Source organism: Eubalaena glacialis, chromosome 2 (genome assembly GCF_028564815.1).
Source record: "Eubalaena glacialis isolate mEubGla1 chromosome 2, mEubGla1.1.hap2.+ XY, whole genome shotgun sequence".
In the NCBI taxonomy this organism is placed as follows: Eukaryota; Metazoa; Chordata; class Mammalia; order Artiodactyla; family Balaenidae; genus Eubalaena; species Eubalaena glacialis.
In genome coordinates this window covers 124,425,432-124,444,805 of record NC_083717.1, presented here as the reverse complement: position 1 = coordinate 124,444,805, position 19,374 = coordinate 124,425,432, and the positions used below count along the sequence as shown (strand labels likewise).

Here is a 19,374-nt window from a genome sequence, read left to right as displayed (position 1 = left end):
AGTTTAGTGAGGGATCAGACCTGATATTTAAACACAGTACTTGAAAAACCCATTCACAGGAGGAAAATCAAGTGTAAATAAAAAGAGTTTTAGCATTTGAATATCAACACAGATTTGGATAAATGTCAATGTCTTTATTTCAGAATTTTTGTTTGTACTATGCAAAGGATCAAGCAACTCCCTTCCTCATATAGCCAAATGATTGAGCTCATTCACAAAGCTGCGTATATTAAATGGTCTAAGGTATTTGAAAGATACTTTTATTCTTTGATCAGATTTGGACAAAACTGCAGAATAGGTAAGATTTTTTTAAATTGCTGTTTAGCTTTTATTTTATAATCATAAACTTAACTCTTCAATCTAGCTAGACTTGGAGGGGGATAAAGAAAATATGGAACCCAAGGAACAGTAGCAAGAGCACGAAAGTTATAGTATAATGAGAGGAGATGGAGGTGGAGGGATATTCTCCTGAACTACAAAAGAAATGGTCTGGTGACTGAGATAAAACCTAAGTCAAATTTATTACAGTTGTTCACAGTGGGCAATGGTGATCTTGCTGGTCTTGCCATTCCTGGACCCAAAGTGCTCCATGGCTTCTAAATCATTTATACACTCTTTTACCTTGACAAAGACCAACCCCTCAGTCTTGGCAATGCAAATAAAAAGCAGGAACTGTTTGTGTTGGGCCCAGAATTTGCCATAGACAAGATACCAGGACCCGTGTGCTTCAAGATGAAGCACCCATCATCAAACTTTTCCCCATAGATGGACTTGCCGCCAGTGTCATTAAGGCATAGGAAGTCTCCACCAGGGCACATAGACCCCAGAATAATTCTGTGAAAGCAGGAATCCTGATAACCTTTCTTCCCAGTGCTAAGAGCACAAAAGCTTTCTGCTGTCTTTGGAACTTTGTCTTCAGAAAGCTCAAAGGAGACACTGTCCAGGGACTCATTGTTGATGGCGATGTAGAAAAAATACGGTGAGGTTGACTAAGGCTGGTATGTCTCCCGGTGGCAGCAACAGCATCAGCAAAACCCAGAATAGGTAAAATTTTAATTGAACTCTCTATTCAACTTTTCCTTCTCATGTGTTCTGTCACATCTCCCAGAACAGCACTCCTCATGCATCTTTAGGCCTGAATATTCTCTTCCCCTCTAACCTTAAAAAGGAAAGCTGATAAACATATTTTGATCAGATTTCAATATCTCAATATTTTAATCCTCATTTACTTATCCTGAATGCTGTGGAAGAAACTGACATGTTCTGCTGTGTTCTCCACTTCTTGCACATACATTCCAGCCTCTGTTACAGGTATGTGTAGCCACATGACTGATTACTATCAAGAAATGGTAGTGGAAGTGTTGTGTGTCACTTTCAGGCCATAGCCCATAAAACCATTTGGTGTACTCTTTGTTATTTTTCCTCTGCCAGGTTAGGGTAGCAATGCTTACGTTGACCATGGAGAATATACATCGAGGAAGGTAAAGACTGCAATAGCCTGCCTCTCTGAATGACCATGTAGAGAATGACCCTTCTGTTGATCTCAAATACCTATCTTTGGTCAGTTACACAGAAAATCATAAAGTTCTGTTCTGTTTTGTTCCTTATCCACTTTCTGTTTCAGTGAGTAGATTATGTCACTTTAATACAAATGCTTATAAAGATCATTTACATATGGTGGAATTTCAAACACCCACACTCATAGGTTATAGAAAGAGGAAATTTTGCTTAGCAATTTAGCCTACATATCTTTCCATACTGGTGAGAAAAAATTTATTTTACTGTTGTAAAGTCTGCATAATATTTCATTTTGCCATATTTTATTTAACTAGTTTCCCATTGATAGGACATATCATACTCCATTCTGTTATATATTTAAATGTATTCAATGCTTACGGAAAGTCCTTTCATACCATAGTTTTATCATCCCTGATTTATTTTAATTTATATTACATCAGTTGGCGGAATTTTAAAAATTTCAATTTTTGTCAGGAGTGCTTGGATGCTGTCGTGTCCAAGCACATTATGTGTTTGAGATTTTCTGTCTTCTTTATATTTGAATGAGAACTTGGTGAGGCCAAAAAAAAATCTTAGTTTATGCTTATTTTCTCTTAAGATTTGTAAGACATTGCTCCTCACTCATCTTATGCTGAATGTTTAGTGCAGAGTACTGAGACAAACTAGATTTTTTCCTATATTTTTTGTAATGTGTCTTCACCTGAATACCCATAAAACTTTATCTTGGTGATAACTGAAAGCAGAGGCCTCCCTGCCCACCCCAAATTTCCAGAGAATACATTATTTTACTCTACTACTTCAATACTATATAAGGATATAGTAAATATTTACAGCCCTCTATCAATTCCTCTTTCATCAGTATGCCATTTGATCTGGGAGATTCAAATTTTAATCTAATGACTATAACTACTCTTTTGTAGTGTTAATAATTTTCAGGAACTTCACTTATGTCTTAAGTTGTATCACCTTTGCCTAACGTCTTTATATATTACCATCTCTTGGGTTTCATTCATTCATTCGTTATCTACTGCAAATTAACATGATTTTTCAAAAGTGACATTTCTTTCCTTAACTCAGTTTTAAGGTGTATCCTTTCTAGTCCTTATTGCTTTTAATTTGTTTCACTTATTTTATATCTTTATTTAAAATTTAGGTATCCTTCACGAAAGTGAAAACATTTATTACTTCCTAATATATTCTCTCTTCTCGGTTATCAAATATTTTTCATTGCCTTTATTAAGAGTCATATTCTCTGTTTTATGATAGGGAGTAGTATTTATCTGATTGTTTTATTATATAAAAGTTCCATGTGTCTTATTTTTACCATTTACCTAACTTTTATTCATTATATTTCTCTTGTCTACTAACCTATCAATGGATGCACTTCATGCTGTGCTGTCTTTATTATTAATAATATTTAGATAAGCAAAGTCTGTCAAGAGAAACAATTTGCCTAAGGATAATGTGATAAAGGAAATTGGGAAATAAACTGGAGGCAATAAGGAACATACTTCCAAAATATGGAACTGGAGGACAGATGTAACTAAAGAATGTTCCAAACAGACAGGTCATCTTTGTTTTCTGCAGCATAGATCCTTAACTCATAGCAATGGTCTGAAGTTAACGTGGGATTTGAAAAAGATACGGTGTAGTACTCTAAATGTGCGGAACTCTTTCTTTTCAAATAAATTTACATTTCACAAGGTCCAAGGCCCTCATACCAGTCCTCATATAAACTTCCTGCCAAATTTATCCCACCAGCTCTGCTGACACGCCCAGTCTAAATCATTCAGGAAGCATATCTTGATTTTCAATCAGGTTTCTCAGGAGACAAGAAGAGTAAAATGCAATTGTTGCAAAGAATATAAAAACTTAGTATGTTTTGGAAAATAACAGAAGGAAAAACATTTCAAAAAGAATTTTGGACATGCAAACATTTTCCAAGTTGAAAGTGAAATCAAGAAGAGCATTCAGTAAGACAGACCAGAAACACTGAGTCATTAAAGAGCTTTTTATATCTCAGAAACATTTTTGACGAACACAAGGTATAAAAGAGGGCAGGGTGTGTGACACATGGGAGTAAGTTAGGAGAGAGATTATGTAGGGTCTCTTGATTAAGCTAAAGAATTTATGCTATCTTTTATGGCACAGATAATCATATAAGTTAAACCTGGTTGGTATACACACCTCTAGTTTTTTGTTGTTGTTGTTGTTTTCTTTTAAGAAGAAATCTGGCCATATAGTACATGGTAAGCCAGTTTGGAGAGAGATTATTGGTAAAGAGACCTGATAATTAATTCTCTTGGATTAGTTCAAGTAAAGGCTAATCCGTGATGATTTAAACAGTGGCAGTGTAGTACAGGGGGGAATCTATATTCAAGAGCAAGTTCATTAATAGATTTGAGAAAACAACTATAAAAATGTCAATGAAGTTGGACTATGATAAGAAAAAAGGAGACGAGAATAAGTGATAATGGAGCTTGCTGACAAGAGAATTTACTTTTATTACATTATATCTTGGAAGGGTAAATCATGAATTCAATAAAGGTTTGAATTAAAGTAATTCTAAATGGGAATTCTATATGGAAATATTTGTGTGAACTTTCAATAATGTCATTCTGAAATTCAGTATAGTTTAGAGAAAGACATACTGATTCAAGAGTGCCCAGCTTTGAAATAAAAAATAAAATTATTAGAGTTAATAATATGCCATTAAAGATTTGTTGAGTAAGAGTTTAAGTAAAAATAAAAAGTAATCAAATTAAAAATGGCTAGGAAGCCCATCATTTAACGAGGATGACCTGCAAAGGCAGGGACTATAAGAAATGTAGTAGGAGAATCAGCCGCTACCAGAAGAAATGAATTGCAGAAGCCAAGGGAGAACACGTTGTAAAACTCAGGGTATGGACAATACTGTCAAAAACTGTAGAGAGGTAAGATATGCTAAACATTTTATATAAATCAATAAGTATAATTTTATATAAAGCTAAAAACCATAAGTTGATATTGAATATAATTTAAAAGGGACTGGGTAAAATTGTTTGTGTAATGGCCAGACATTAGTGTCTTAAGAAATGTGTGCCACTGAGTAATGTGAGAAGGCTGAGAAAATAAGTATAAACATTATTTCAAGATGATGTTGTGGTAAAGGAAGGGTGCATTTTGTAAGGAAATGGATTTTGATAGGCTTTTTCTTGGTTGATTGGTTGTTTTCATTATGAAAGAATGCTTATATACAAGAACTGGGACAAAGACAGAGGGAAGACAGACAACAAGGATCAAAGAGAAAAGGAAGGAAGGAGAGCAAGAGGGGGAAAGGAGAGAGAGAGGGATGGAGGGAGGAGGGGGGGGATGAGAATGAATGAATGAATATTAATGAATAATGTAAGTAGTTAGGGGTGTAAATTTCCTGAAAAAGATTTGTAGGAGGCAGAAGGAAAGAATAGATATAAGCTTTGAAAAATGAGAGATAGTAGTCTCTATGACAGAATGAAAAAGTAGAATAGGTATGATTAGGAAGTAAAGGGGATGGAAGTGTGTTTTTCTTTTTTCTGACATTATTTTTAATCTCTAAAATATGAGGTATGAATATTGCCTTTACAGGAGGGAGGCAGTGTTTCTGTGGACTTAAAAATGGTGTCAACGGGTTTTACAAAGAACCTATGGCACTACAAAGATCTTTATGACTGTGCTTAGAACCCAGGTATGTCTGGAAAGTATGGATTTATGGCTTCAGTTTCAAGGTTGTGCACTTTTCTCTAGCAATGTCAGCAATGTCAAGCAACGTTAAAATATTCAGTATTAAAGGTGAAAACGGATGACTTGTTTTATTCAGTGCTTAGACTAGTCAGAGTTTAAGGATAAACATGAAGTTGAGACTGTTGGTAGTCTTGGGGGAAAAAAAGTGTTGTTGTTATTAAGTCTGGAACCCAGGTTTAGAGGGTTCTTACTCTGAGAGCCCTTATTTCACTTGAAGATCACAGTGTATAAATTCTTGCATCAATCTGTTTTTCCATACTGAAACATCTTAGTCTTTGTGTCTATCCTTTAATAATCCCTGCATTCACACAGGGAGTAGTACCCACCTTTCCATCCATGCCTAAATGTTTTACCTCTGTGTTCTCTCCACACCTAGCTCCCTCATTTTTCATTCTCACAAACCTTTTTAATCTCTTGCTCTCCAATGACTTTTTGTCTACAGTTTCATATTTTCTTTCTCTTTACCTTCCAATTACCATATGCTTCATCTTTCCATTTCAGTCAAGTTTTCAGTTTACAGACATTGTTTCCATTTCTTGATCACGCATGTATTCTCTCTTAATTTAGTCTTGCTTCTGACATAACCACATTTCAGAAATAAAAATAAATTATCAAAAGATTCCCACATCCTGGACTTCCCTGGTGGCACAGTGGTTAAGACTCTGCCTGCCAATGCAGGGGACACAGTTTCGATCCCTGGTCCAGGAAGATCCCACATGCTGCGGAACAACTAAGCCTATGCACCACAACTATTGAGCCTGTGCTCTAGAGTCCGTGAGCCACAACTACTGAGCCCACGCACCACAACTACTGAAGCTTACGCGCCTAGAGCCCTTGCTCCGCAACAAGAGAACCCACCTCAATGAGAAGCCCGCATACGGCAACAAAGAATAGCCCCCGCTCGCTGCAACTAGAGAAATCCCATGCGAAGCCAAAAAAAAAAAAAAAAAGATTCCCGCATCCTTTTTGCACTTTCCATTTTCCTTGACCTCTACTGTATGTGGCAGCCAGTTCCCAAGATGTCCCCTAGCAATCCCTGCCTGCTGGCATTCATACATTTGACTGTAAAAGCGTTGGTCTATGTGACCAATAGGATATGGCAGAGATGATGAAACAGTACTATTGAGATTGTTATGAAAGACACTGAGGCCTCTCTACTTCTGTCTCTGTCTCTGTCTCTCTTCACTTCCTGGGGAAAGTTTGCTCCTATGTTGTAACCAGTCCTATAGAGATGCCTACTTATTGAGGATATTCTGACATTATCACATCCCCCTGTTTTATTTCCTGGTAGCACTTATCACTATCTAAATGTATTTCATGAATTTATTTTTATGTGTTTATTACCTTTCTCCATACTAGATTGCAATGTCCATAACAGCAGGAACTTTTACTATTTTTTCACCACTGAAACTCAGAACCTAGAACAAGATCTTCATGGACTGGATCAATGACTGTTTATTGAATAAAAGAATTTAAATGCCTCATCCTCACAGAAAAAAAAGGAAGAGAGACAGAGAGAGAGTTTTATTACCCATCCCCGCATGTACCATAAGAAAAGTATGATGAATTTAAGTGCTATGTGTACATATTCCATCAAACCAAGAAACATAATTTCCATATGTCATCTTTCTAATATGGTGCCCGGCAGCTTCCCTGATTATTGGCTACTTCTGTGTAGTCAGTATAAACGTCACTTGACACTGATTTTTCCATTTCAGGATGTACAAACTCTTACTTTATTATTTTCCCAAATAACCACCTCCATTTTGCTCTAATGTATGTGCTGGTAGACAACCCCACAGTATTCACTTTATAGTTCTCACAACTGAAGGGAAGAGGAAACTGCTTCCCATGCCACCATCTCAGTATCCTCCCCTAAATCAGAGTTTTAATACTGGACATCTAGATATGGTTTGATTCCATGAGGCTTGCAGTAGATTCAATCCATAAGGTGTTCTGTAAGTGAAAACTTCTGACCTGTTGATGTTTCTAGCAGTCAACAAAACCTGGGACTACTAATACACATTATACTTTTGTGAATCTTTTAGATTATTGTTAAATGATGGTCATTATTATTATTGTTGAGTATTTTTCAAAATATTAATTGCATATTTACACTTTTCAATAAAATGTTTATCATTATTGTTTTTGAGCCCTTAGAACTTCGGAAGAAACTTTTACATATGCATTCAAATATATTTACTAAGTAAAAGCAAGTCTTAAAAATCTGTTTCTACAAAGTTTGCTGGGGACTTCCCTTGTGGCGCAGTAGTTGGGAGTCCGCCTGCCAGTGCAGGGGACATGGGTTCGAGCCCTGGCCCAGGAAGATCCCACATGCCGCGGAGCAACTAAGCCCGAGTGCCACAACTACTGAGCCTGCGCTCTAGAGCCCGCGAGCCACAACTATTGAGCCCACGTACCACAACTACTAAAGCCCGCACGCCTAGAGCCTGTGCTCCACAACAAGAGAAGCCACTGCAATGAGAAGACAGCGCACCGCAACAAAGAGTAGCCCCCGCTCAATGCAACTAGAGAAAGCCCGTGCACAGCAACGAAGATCCAATGCAGCCAAAAAATAAATAAATAAATAAATTTAAAAAAAATAAACAAACAAACAAAATTTGCTGATGTCCAGCTATATGACAAAAGTGCTGCCTTTAAACAACAAGGTATAAAACCATTCCAGAAGAGGCAAGCTTAAGATTCTATGAAATGTGCAGAATATTTCTAAGATAAAATATTAATGAATAATAAACATGAAGTATAACCATTTACAATCTCTTCATCAGAGTGAAATCCAGGAATCAGAAACTAGCTAATTATATACATAATTTTTGTCATTGTATAAATTAAATCACACAACAGAAAGCATAATTTATACATACTTAAGATTTTTAAACATATAGAATGAAAGGAGCTGTTTAAAGCCTCTAAATGCATGGTCTCACGTTGTCTTTAAATTTTTTTTAAGTGCCTCTCATTTTGTTCTATATGATTCGCTCTGCAAAAATTGCTGGTTAGGTTTGATTTACTCTACTTTCCCCATAGAGTTGTTGGAATTGGCACACTTCATTATACCTATGCTGTTACATTCATATCATTTAAACCCCCTCACAATCCCAGATTTCGTAACTCAGTAGCACTTACACTTGTATTGCAACATCTTCCATTTGGATGTGCATGTTCTAAAGCCAGTTTTTTAGGGTTTAATCAATTGAATCATATACCTTTCAGAAATGAATTTGGATACTACAGCCAAATTTCCACCAAAATATTAAGATGTGCCTTGTCTGTTTTATTAATGCATTATAAGAATTAATTAGTAATAAGTTTCCAATTCCCTTGGCTTGGCTTTATGTAGTTTATAAGTGATTTCACAGCTTCCACATAATTAATTCTGCTACTATTCTTTGATCTTTAATCAACATTTAACATTCCTCTGTTTATTTCTAATGGTACCCTGCAGCTTTTAAATTTACTTTATTCCTGCTTTATTTTCAAGGTCTAAAAGCAAAGCTTAATTTTCTAGGTGTAACAACAGGAACAAAACACCTGTGCTTCAATTTCAATAGCAAAAATAAAATAAAATAAAATGAGAATTAAATAAATAAAAATAATTGAAGAGAAAATACAAAAACAAACAAAAAAAAAATACCTTCTCTCAAGTCCTTAGAATCTCATTCACTGCTCTTACTAAGGTTTTCTAATCTTTAACATATATGTGCTGTAATTTAAATATCGTACATATTTAAGACCTTAAGATAATAAATATATTGATGCATCTTGAACAAAAAAGCTGTGAGGTCTAAAACATATCCAATAATTTTAGGGATGTTTTTACCTCAAAAGACCCATGAAGCACACAAAATGTACCTACATTCCATGAGGTAGTGCTATGTTGTGACATTGATTTTCAATATAAAAAATATCACAATAAAACATTTGGTTTTCTGCTGTAATTGACAATTGATTCTACTTAACAAGATCAAACATTCTCTAAGGGAACACACAAAAAATTATATATGAATTGAAAGTTTTTTTTAAAAGTAGGTGATATGATTCTATAGGTAGAAAATGCAGTCTGTTAGAGTTATAAATGTACAATATATTTCAAGTTTAAGCAAAATGTTTTACTAAATGGTTTAAAGAAATAAGTTATAGTGTTCACAAACAACTCATATTTTACATTAGGTGATGTATTCACTAACTTTCAGGATAATAAAATACAGTGTAAAAATACACTAAACATACATCTGACTGCAGATAATGCTAAAACATAAAGACTTGGATTGAAAAAGTTTGGAGCTGAACTCAACCAATAGAATCATCGTGACATTATCTGAAAATCATTTAGTTGGTTAGGAAAAAGAAATTTATTTACAAAATGGGTAGCAGTACAATATCAAATAGAGAAATAGAGAAAGGATGCACTGGGCTTAACAAAATTCACAACTGCCCAAACTTAATATAGCTTTTTGTATAAACTGCATTTGACTTCACTCATTTACTTTTTAGACACAATATTTGTCTTCATATTTCTCTCTGTATCTAGGCTTAAACAGAAAATGTGGAATTTTAATTTCAAAACGTCAATGAGAGACTTTCTTTTCTAGTTAAAATGAACAACTTGTAGAAGTACAACACTCCCACTGAAACAATCAGATTGATATTTGATATACATAGATATAACGATAGAAAAAACTCTTGGAGCCCTGCTGAGAAAGCAAAGATTTAAAGTGCTAAGATCTCGAAAAAACAGGAAATCAAACAGCCTGTTTTTGGCAAATCTAAGCAGAAGGCTGCTGCTGAGGAAAAAACGAACCTGCAGAGTCTTTTGGAGCCTTATAAGACTTGGAAAGCAGAAAATGGAGTTCTGGGCTACAGAAGCATCTGATACATATGGGTCAAGATCCCAAAGAGAAGAGAGGCACAGAAGCATGAGTCTTTTATTTTGGTGCTTTTTCCGTAAGGCATATTCCAAATTCTAAATATACAAAGACCAACCAGAGGATCTTTCTATATTTAGAATTTAATATTCTAAATATCAAAACTTAAATATAAATAAAAGGAAAACCAGTGGATTTTTAGCAGTTTCACCATTCTGAAGTGACAAAAATATGAGTTCGGAAAGCAACCCTTGAAAATACCACAGGGTCAGTGGAAAACTCTTGAAGACTGGGCAAAACTGACATTGATCAAATTATACAAAGGTTTCAAGCGAGTCTTGGACTATAAAATCAACTAATGACCTACAGATGCTCCAATTATTCCTATCTAACATGGACATTAAAAATAACAAATAATCAATAATGAATAAGTTCAATATTTTTAATGAGGATCCTGACTCATTTTTTTGCCGTTTGCTCACAACTTTTAAGCCTCCCTCCTCCTTCTTCCCTTATGTGCCCCACATCTGGACAAGCTGATATTAAATGTGATAAGACCCAAAGAATAATGGAGATTCAGCATTTCAAAGTTCTCAAGTAAACTGACCCAGATGTTTTCATGCCAAAATATCGTGGTCCCTATTCTTCCCAATAAAGGGCCCTAACCTTGGATTATGAGATCTACATGGGTTGAGAATTCACCGTATCTGGAGTTCTGCTTCCCTTTCTATTAGCGTTTTGCCTCAACCTCAGCTCTTTCTGCATCCAACTGCAAGAGATGAGTCTCCAAGCTGCCAAAGAGGCCCTCTGGCTTTCAATCTTAGCCTTAATTGGTGATTAATCAAACTCAGACTTTCATTGTCTGTCTTCAATGCCATGAGATTACCCAGCAATAGCAGTTCGACTCCACAGTACTCTAAATTAGTCCTTCTCCCATACTTGTCTAACACACCAGGCACTGAATGACTAGTGCATTCTCTCCTATCCCATTCACCACTGATGGGAGTTTTGACAATTAATTACACTATCAGTGTATACCAGGAGTTATCAGTATTCCACCTACTTTCAATAATGGCTCTCACTGTCAGCCTGCCAGCAGATAATTCAGTTTCAAAAACTCAGTTTAGAGATTTCTTCTTGGAAACACTCCCTTGACCAACTCTCTTAGATGTGTTCTCTGGAATGGTCTCTAAGGCAGAGACAGAAGTTTCTTGGAGGATGATCTCAGAAACAATATTTGAAGGGATTGAGAGAAATTAGTCTGAGTACAGGAAGATGTTCTACTGCAATATGTTGCAACAGAAATCTGTGATGATTCCACTGAGAACTCTGGAGCTGAGATGGCCTTTTATATTGGTCCCAAATTGAGGTAAGGGGGCTTGGTTATTGTACCCCACGTGGTATTAGATGTATGTTGCCTTCCTGGAGAATGTATAATCTTGGGTGATGCAGCTTCTTTCCTCCAAGGACAATTCTCTGAGAGGAGCACATATGGGAAGTGTCAGCAGCAGATAGTCTTGAGAGCCATGATAATAAAAGCCTTAGACTAGAAGGGAGATTTGGACAGCACAAATCTACATCCACTATATTACAGTTTGTATAATTCTGTATCCACCATATTACAGTTTGTATAATTCTAACTTTCTACAATTTTAAAATAGGTAAAACTAATCTATAGCAATAGAATCAGGATAGAAGTTAACTTTAGGATGATGATTGGAATAGGACATGAAAAGGGTTTCTGTGATGTTCGTAATGCTCTATTCATGATGTGAGGAAATAGTACAGGGGTAAGTTCAATTTATGGAAATTACTCAAGTTATAAAATTATAAACTGTACATTTTTGTATACACATCATATTTCAATTAAAAATTTAGTTTAAAAGCAATATGTCACTCCACATAACTGAAAGGATTTTTTTATAATTTAATCTTTACTTTTATACAAGTTTGTATTTTGGAATTTTCTCTCATACTCTTTATACATAATTTAATATTTAATTTTCAATAGTGAAGGTGAATAATTATTATGATCAGGATATTTTTTAAACGACCAGTTTGGTAGATTTGCATAATTGCTTAATGGATGTCTAAAATGTTCTTTTCCCAAATTATTAAAATAAGGAAAACAACCATCAGAATAATTACAAAAATGCCAAGGACAGCTGCTTTAAGAAATATATACTTTGGTGGTTAAAAGTTATCTAGTTCAACCATTTTGCCTGAACAAGATTAGGAGATGGAGTTGACTAAATTAAAGGAAAGACAATATAATGGCTTGGTAATTGCCATGTAACTACCCCATCATTACAGTGTGAATATGTGATTGCTTCTCTCCTTTAAAGACGACTCCAGTTTACATGGTATTTACTTACTGACTATTAAATGTAATTATAGGGTGCATTTCAGGAGAAAGGAAACAAAGTGAAATTTGGTTTTGCATATCTATATACTGTAGGAGTTAATAGTTTTTTGCAAAAGTCATTTTGTTTGGATACGAGTACATTGCTTGTCCCTGTCCTTAACCAATTGATAAAGTTACAGAGTTGTCCCAGAAGAATTTTTTAACATGATATAACTTTCCTAATATGTTGCATATCTTATTTTACAGTATAAGAATATTGCTGCTGAGGAATAAAATGATTATCTCTGGGTGTTCAAGAAATTTGTCAATGACAGTGATGACACATGATCTTTGTTACAGAGTTTTTATTACAATGCTTTTTATAATACATAGATGGCAATACATAGACAGTAAGACTCTGCAGCAGATATTCTGTGTTTATGAAAGGTGTTTCTACTGCCTGCTGGGGAAACCAGACTACATTTCCTAGCCTCCCTTACACTTAGATGTGACTATCTGACCTAGTTGTGGCCAAAGGATTGTCCTTGGATTTGAAGTACATCACTTCCAGATGTAGCCTATTAAGAACTCCTCCAAGTAATGTCCACGTCTTCCCTTTCCCTAACTGCCAGCCAGAGGCAGACAAACTATCAGAAGCCTCTGAGGCCCTGAGGATAGCAAACGCAAAACATGAACGGAGTCTAAATGCCTAGATGACCAAGTCCAGCACTGTGTAAAGACTGGAAATATCCACATTGTACTTCGTGTGAGTGAGAAATAAACGTATCATGTTAAAACACTGAAATTCAGAGGTGTTTGTTATAATACTTACCCACTTACCCTAAACAATTATTTACCCTAAATAATACAAAAAATTAGCTGTAATTGATATGCTGCCATTAAAAAACTGAACTGTGTGGCATTTGTTTAATAGTTGAGGAATGGACAAAAAGAAAACAGAAACCTAGAGATTTCTGTTGAGCTGTAACAAAAGTTCTATCTGCCATAACTTGGAAGGTAAGTCATATACATAATGAGACAGCTGCTCTAGAGAAAGTGGTTGGAAAAAGGCAGAATAAAAAGGTGTGTTGGTTACTATTGGCTGCCTTTACCAAAATGTTTCTAGAAAGATATGTTACAAAGTATGAAAAGAATTGGAGAATGTCCAGAGATCAAAAGTCATTAAGGATTGGAAAAGCAACTGTTTTAGACTCTCCTCTAGAAAGTGCTAAGTATGGGGGGAAAAAAAGTTGAACAAAGTTCAGTGAAAATCAGATAGGTAAAAAAAATTAAATAGCTGAGAGAGAGAGAAAAACAGAGAATGAGATAGCCAGGAAACTCAAAACTAAAGTGTAGTATGGAGGTTCCTTAAAAAACTAAAAATAGAGTTGCCATATGATCCAGCAATCCCACTCTGGGCATATATCCAGAGAAAACTCTAATTCGAAAAAATACATGCACCCCAGTGTTCATAGCAGCACTATTTACAATAGCCAAGCCAGGAAGCAACCTAAATGCCCACCAACAAATGAATGGATAAAGAAGATGTGGTACATATATACAATGGAATGTTACTCAGCCACGAGGAGGAATGAAATAATGCCATTTTGTGGCAACGTGGATGGATGTAGAGATTATCATATTAAGTGAAGTAAATCAGACAGAGAAAAACAAATATCATATGATATCACTTATGTGTGGAATCTAAAAAATGATACAAATGAACTTATTTACAAAACAGAAATAGATTCACAGACATAGAAAACAAACTTATGGTTACCAAAGGGGATAGCAGGAGTGGGGGAGAGATAAATTAAGAGTTTGGGATTAACAAATACACAATACTATGTATAAATTAGGTAAACAACAAGGACCTACTGTATAGCACAGGGAACTATACTTAATGTCTTGTAATAACCTATAATGGAAAAGAATCTGAACAAGAATATATAAGTAAAGTGTATTTAAGAACTTTGTCTGGGAAAGAACCATGGGTGCTCTTATTGACCCATGGAACTGATTGGATTCAAATAGATCAGAAGGTTAGCAAGTTTTCACAGGAATTATATAGCCAAAAGAAACTGAGAGTGTTGTCTAAAAATGCCTGTGGCTTTTCCAGCCTTAAAAAACCCTGCCAGTAAGTAAACTGCAAGCACGTGTAGACCCCAGTCAGGACATACTTTATTCACATAAGATATTATCACAGAGGATAACAAGAAAGGCCCTACATATATGGTGAAGCTAAGGCCCTAGGAGAACTTCGATTAGAGAGATTAAGGTTAACGATTAAGACGTTTCTCCCCAAAATCAAAATCAGAGTCTAATGATGAAATTTTCCTCATCAACCTCCACCACAAATGTGAGTCTTCTTAAAACATGTCTAGCAGGATATCAAACACTGAAATATATCTATGATGCTGTGTCTTTCAATTTCCATTTTTTCTTTTGTCATTCTGGACCTTCTCCATCACCTTGTATTTGATGTTTTAGGGGCAGATAACTTGTTTTTTCTAGTTCATTGATGTCTGGGCCAGAAAGAATTACGGCCAGACCTGATGGAGAGAACACAGTATCACCAGAAAAGCTTTAAGGTGGATGGAACAACTAGATAGGATGTTGGCTTGTCTCTTAAGGTTAGTGTGTCCTATATGTCGGGGGGCAGAGTAAAACAGGTATTTGTTGATTAAAGGTCAGGGGCTATGCAGAGACTGCTTTTCCTGCTACTTTCCTGTCTGAGATTGAGTTCCCCCAAAACAGACTCTGAGATGCAGATTTACAGGTGGGTTTGTGGTGCGTAGGAGTGGAGGAAGTAGGATTCTATAAAGGAAGGAGTTGAACTGTTGTTAATTCACCACAAAGGGCTTGGTCATCCCATAGGAAACACTGGAACTGAGAGGGCCCTTCACAGTTGTCCTGCCTGTGGCAAAGCTGGCCAGGTCTTTACAGCCCACATTGACCACTCAGAAGTGGCAGCCTCTGAGGATGGGGCAAGAACTAGCTGTGTCAGATCTCTTCACCTGAGGGCAATTTTTAGAGAAAGAATTAGTTGAAAGTTAACCCCTACCAGTACTTCAAGCAGCTGGAGAAATAAGCACCTCGGTCCTGAAGGCGGAATCTGAAGGACAACATCTACTATACTCCAAGGCAGAAAGCAAAATTACATTTTCTACTCTGCCACTATTGCAGTCAGGTATGGCTACGTGACCAATGGATATGCCCAATTTATAGGCCTGGTTAATAAAATTCCCCTGCATGATCCTCCACACTCTTCTCCCCACACATACTGCCTGTTACAGAGGATCCAGCAAAAGACAAGGCTCCACAGTGAATCCAGGAGGTTAAACAAACCTTGGATCCTAAATGACCAGGATGAATATTGTCACCTGACAAGCAATATCTAAGTTTGGATTTTTTCATAAGGAAAAAAATGAACCCATTTTGTGTTAAGGGATAGAGATTTGAGAGTTTTTTGTTATAAACAGAAGGCCATATTATTTATGCTAACTAATAAAGATCCATACTGTGACAATAAATCATATATATGTGACAATATATAACTTTATCCAAAGTTCAAAATAACAGTAGTAATGATGATAATGATAAGAAAAAAATTACAAATTACAAAAAGAAATAGGGTCTGCATATTAGTAATTCACTTGAGCTCCCCTAGTTTGTTTGTTCATTCGTTAATTAAAGAATAAGAACGTGCTGTATTAAAAAATAAATAAAATAAAATTCAAAAATTCAAAAAAAATAAAAAAGAATTGGATTGAATCACCCAGGTTCTTTCCAGCATTAATAATCAGTGTTTTTATGACATCTTCTCTGGGATAGAATGATTCTAAAAATGATAGAATCATTTTTTAGAACTTCATAATTCTATAAAGCTGCATGGGTCACGCAAGGTGAAATTTGATATTTAGAATTCATGCCAAAACCCATGTACTTCATTTACTGTAAGTCCTATGCTTCATCATTGGCCAAGATTCAGACTTAGATGCTACATGTTCATGATTAATGTGCTGCTTTGGGGAGTGTTTAATGCCTTTTCTGCCACCAATCTAACTTTGCTATTGATTGAATGAATTATCACTCCTCTCTCTCAGGATTGAGTGCTTCACACGCAGGTCATCTTAATGGATAGACTACTTATATCCTAGTAGAAAAGATGTGCAGAAAAAAATTTCCCTCTTTCTTTCTAGAAATTGGTCTGTTTCTTGTGCTACTAGAAAGATTTTCCATGATTCAGTTCATCATAATAATAAGGATGCTTTCTCCTCAAAAGTTGTCTTTCCTGGCTATTCATAGTTGGCCAGCCACAGTGTCAGACACTGAGAGAATCTACTGGTATAATGAGTATTCTAGGGGTAGTACTACTTAATAGCACATACATACAGCTTCCAAAACTTTGTACAGACAATAGTCATGAGGGAGAGTTTCAAGTAAAATTAATAGCCACCTTGTGCTTTAAAAAAAAGTCAATGTATTATTGAAATGGTATTCCTTCAAGGTTGCACAGCTGGTTTAATGCTGATTATGCTTTAAGACAGAGAATAATTAAATAGGATAGAAAATGGTGTAAGGTTATTCATGACAGAAAAGATGCCAAGAACACTACAACAAAGGCCAGTGCCTGATAAAAGAAGCTAAGATAAATTTAATGAAAAACTATTAGCTTACAACTTTTTTTTCCTTCATCTGAAGGAGTTAGCTTTGTGAAAATACTGTACACACTTGGAGAGTTCTACACTTTAAAAACAACTCTAGTACACATTCTTGTTGTACTCATTTCTGTGGTGTCTATGCAGTGAATAGGACACGTAAAACCCACTTAAAGTTTAGCTTTATGGGCTTTTTCATATATAATATGTTAATCAAATAAAACAATATTCTTAAAGAAAAGGGCTCTTGCGGGCTTAAATTAAAACATAAATGAAATAAAAATTTAAGAAGTACAATCCTATCATAATTATTTTAATGGGTATTCATGAAATAAACCTATATCATTAGGTAATTTTAGGGAACTTGGATTTCATTGGTAATGCTTTTAAAATATTTATTAGCATTCGATTTTCTCTGTCATGCCCTTTTGTTAATGATGCATTGATATTAATCTTCTAAATATTGATGCTTCTTTAAGCATAATAATTAAAATTACTCAAATGTTCAGACATCATTTTTAAAAAGCAATATTAAACCCATTCATGTTGCAAATTCTTGTTCTCATTTTTTAGAGAGTTAACATTATGATATTTTTCACTTGAAATGACTTGCCTCATTTAATAGCTTTGCTATTATTGGTTAATATCTGAGATCTTTAAACTGCTTAGTACACAGATACATATGACTTAAAGGATTTCAGAATTTTTAAGAAACAATTTAAATATATACATACACATACACACATACACATTCACGGAGCCCGAGGTCTGGGGTGATTCTACTCGTCTCTGATGAAATCACTAAAATTTACAAATTAAAACCCTAACTTCAATGGCTCTAATAAGTATATAGAAAACATCTAGTTCTCCAGTTGGATGGTTGCACAAATGCATTTCATAGAGGAATCACAACTGTTACATTCTCTTTTATGAATTATAAATTCTCTAAGCCATGATGCATTTCCCTGGGCATCTTCTGTACTCTCATTACATCAGACAAGGTAAGATTAGGATTAAAACATCTCTTCACTTTAAAGAGGAAACAGAACTTTGGGCTGGGAATTACTATTTTAAAGAAAGAATTATTCCCATAGATTTTGCATTGGTTCAGTGGCAAAATTGGCTCTACACTGTTTTGCTCAGCTTCCTGCTGGTTGTTCAGTCCGTCACAATATATAAAATATCCTTGCTCTGATATCACTGCAAGCTTTCCAAGCGATTGCATTCCAGACGTAATTAAGAATAAACTAATGCCTTCAGACATGCTACTTTCTCCATTTCAAATGATCATTTTACAGAAGAATACATTATATTTTTCCATCAGAGTTTGATTTACTACTCATAGCTGAAGAATAAATTTGACCTCTTTTATCTATTGGATATTTCAGAATAAATTCCTACTTTCATTTATAAATTTAGTAATTTCAAGTTATATTACCTCTTCTTATCAGTTCATGTTCTCCCATTACCTTCAACTCCTCCTGAAAAAAAGCATCTAGCAAGTTTTTCATATTGCTTAAACTGATTTTCAAAGATAAGGTAATAGGAACCCAAATGGAAAACCCCATTTTAGCTGCCCTTTAATAATGTGCTTCTAAGAGATATATTGGTGTCTTACAATTCTTAGCTGACTTTACAAAATGGAAAATTCCCCAAATATTATCTTGATATTTCAGGCATTAGTGAAACAGGGAAACAAATGTTTTGTTTTTTAAATCAAACAGAAAAAGTGTTTTTTGGAGAGTACTCAGATGTGACCTGAGAAAAGTTTAGTTTAGAGATTTCAAGACTTCATTCTCACTGCCAAGAGTACAGAGACCCTATTTTATCCTTCTCACTAATTCTTGAGATACCATGTTTCGTAGTAAATACCTCTCAGAAAGTGTCACGGTCACCCTTCCAACTGTGCTCCTTATTGAAAGAAACACTGCACCTTCAAATTAACAATTTTGAATAGATAACTTCTAATGGCGTTAAAAATGCCCCCAATTCAATTCTCCAGTGATATTCATTACCACCACATTCCTATTCTCAAACCTGATTATTTTGGTTAATAGGACTCATAAAAGATCCCACCCAACTATGTATCTTGTGTTTGAACCCCCTCTGTACATCTAATAAATGATGCCCCTAAATATGCTGTGTGAGAGGCAATATATAAATGTCTTTTTCAAGCTTCATGATGTGAAAACCAAAGAATTCCTTT

At 35.2% G+C, this 19,374-nt stretch overlaps 1 pseudogene; it reads right to left on the bottom strand.

Moving 5' to 3' along the window:
* Positions 1-522: 522 nt before the first annotated feature.
* The window catches only part of LOC133084686 (peptidyl-prolyl cis-trans isomerase A-like), a 69,579-nt pseudogene continuing 50,727 nt past the window's right edge, over positions 523-19,374 (bottom strand).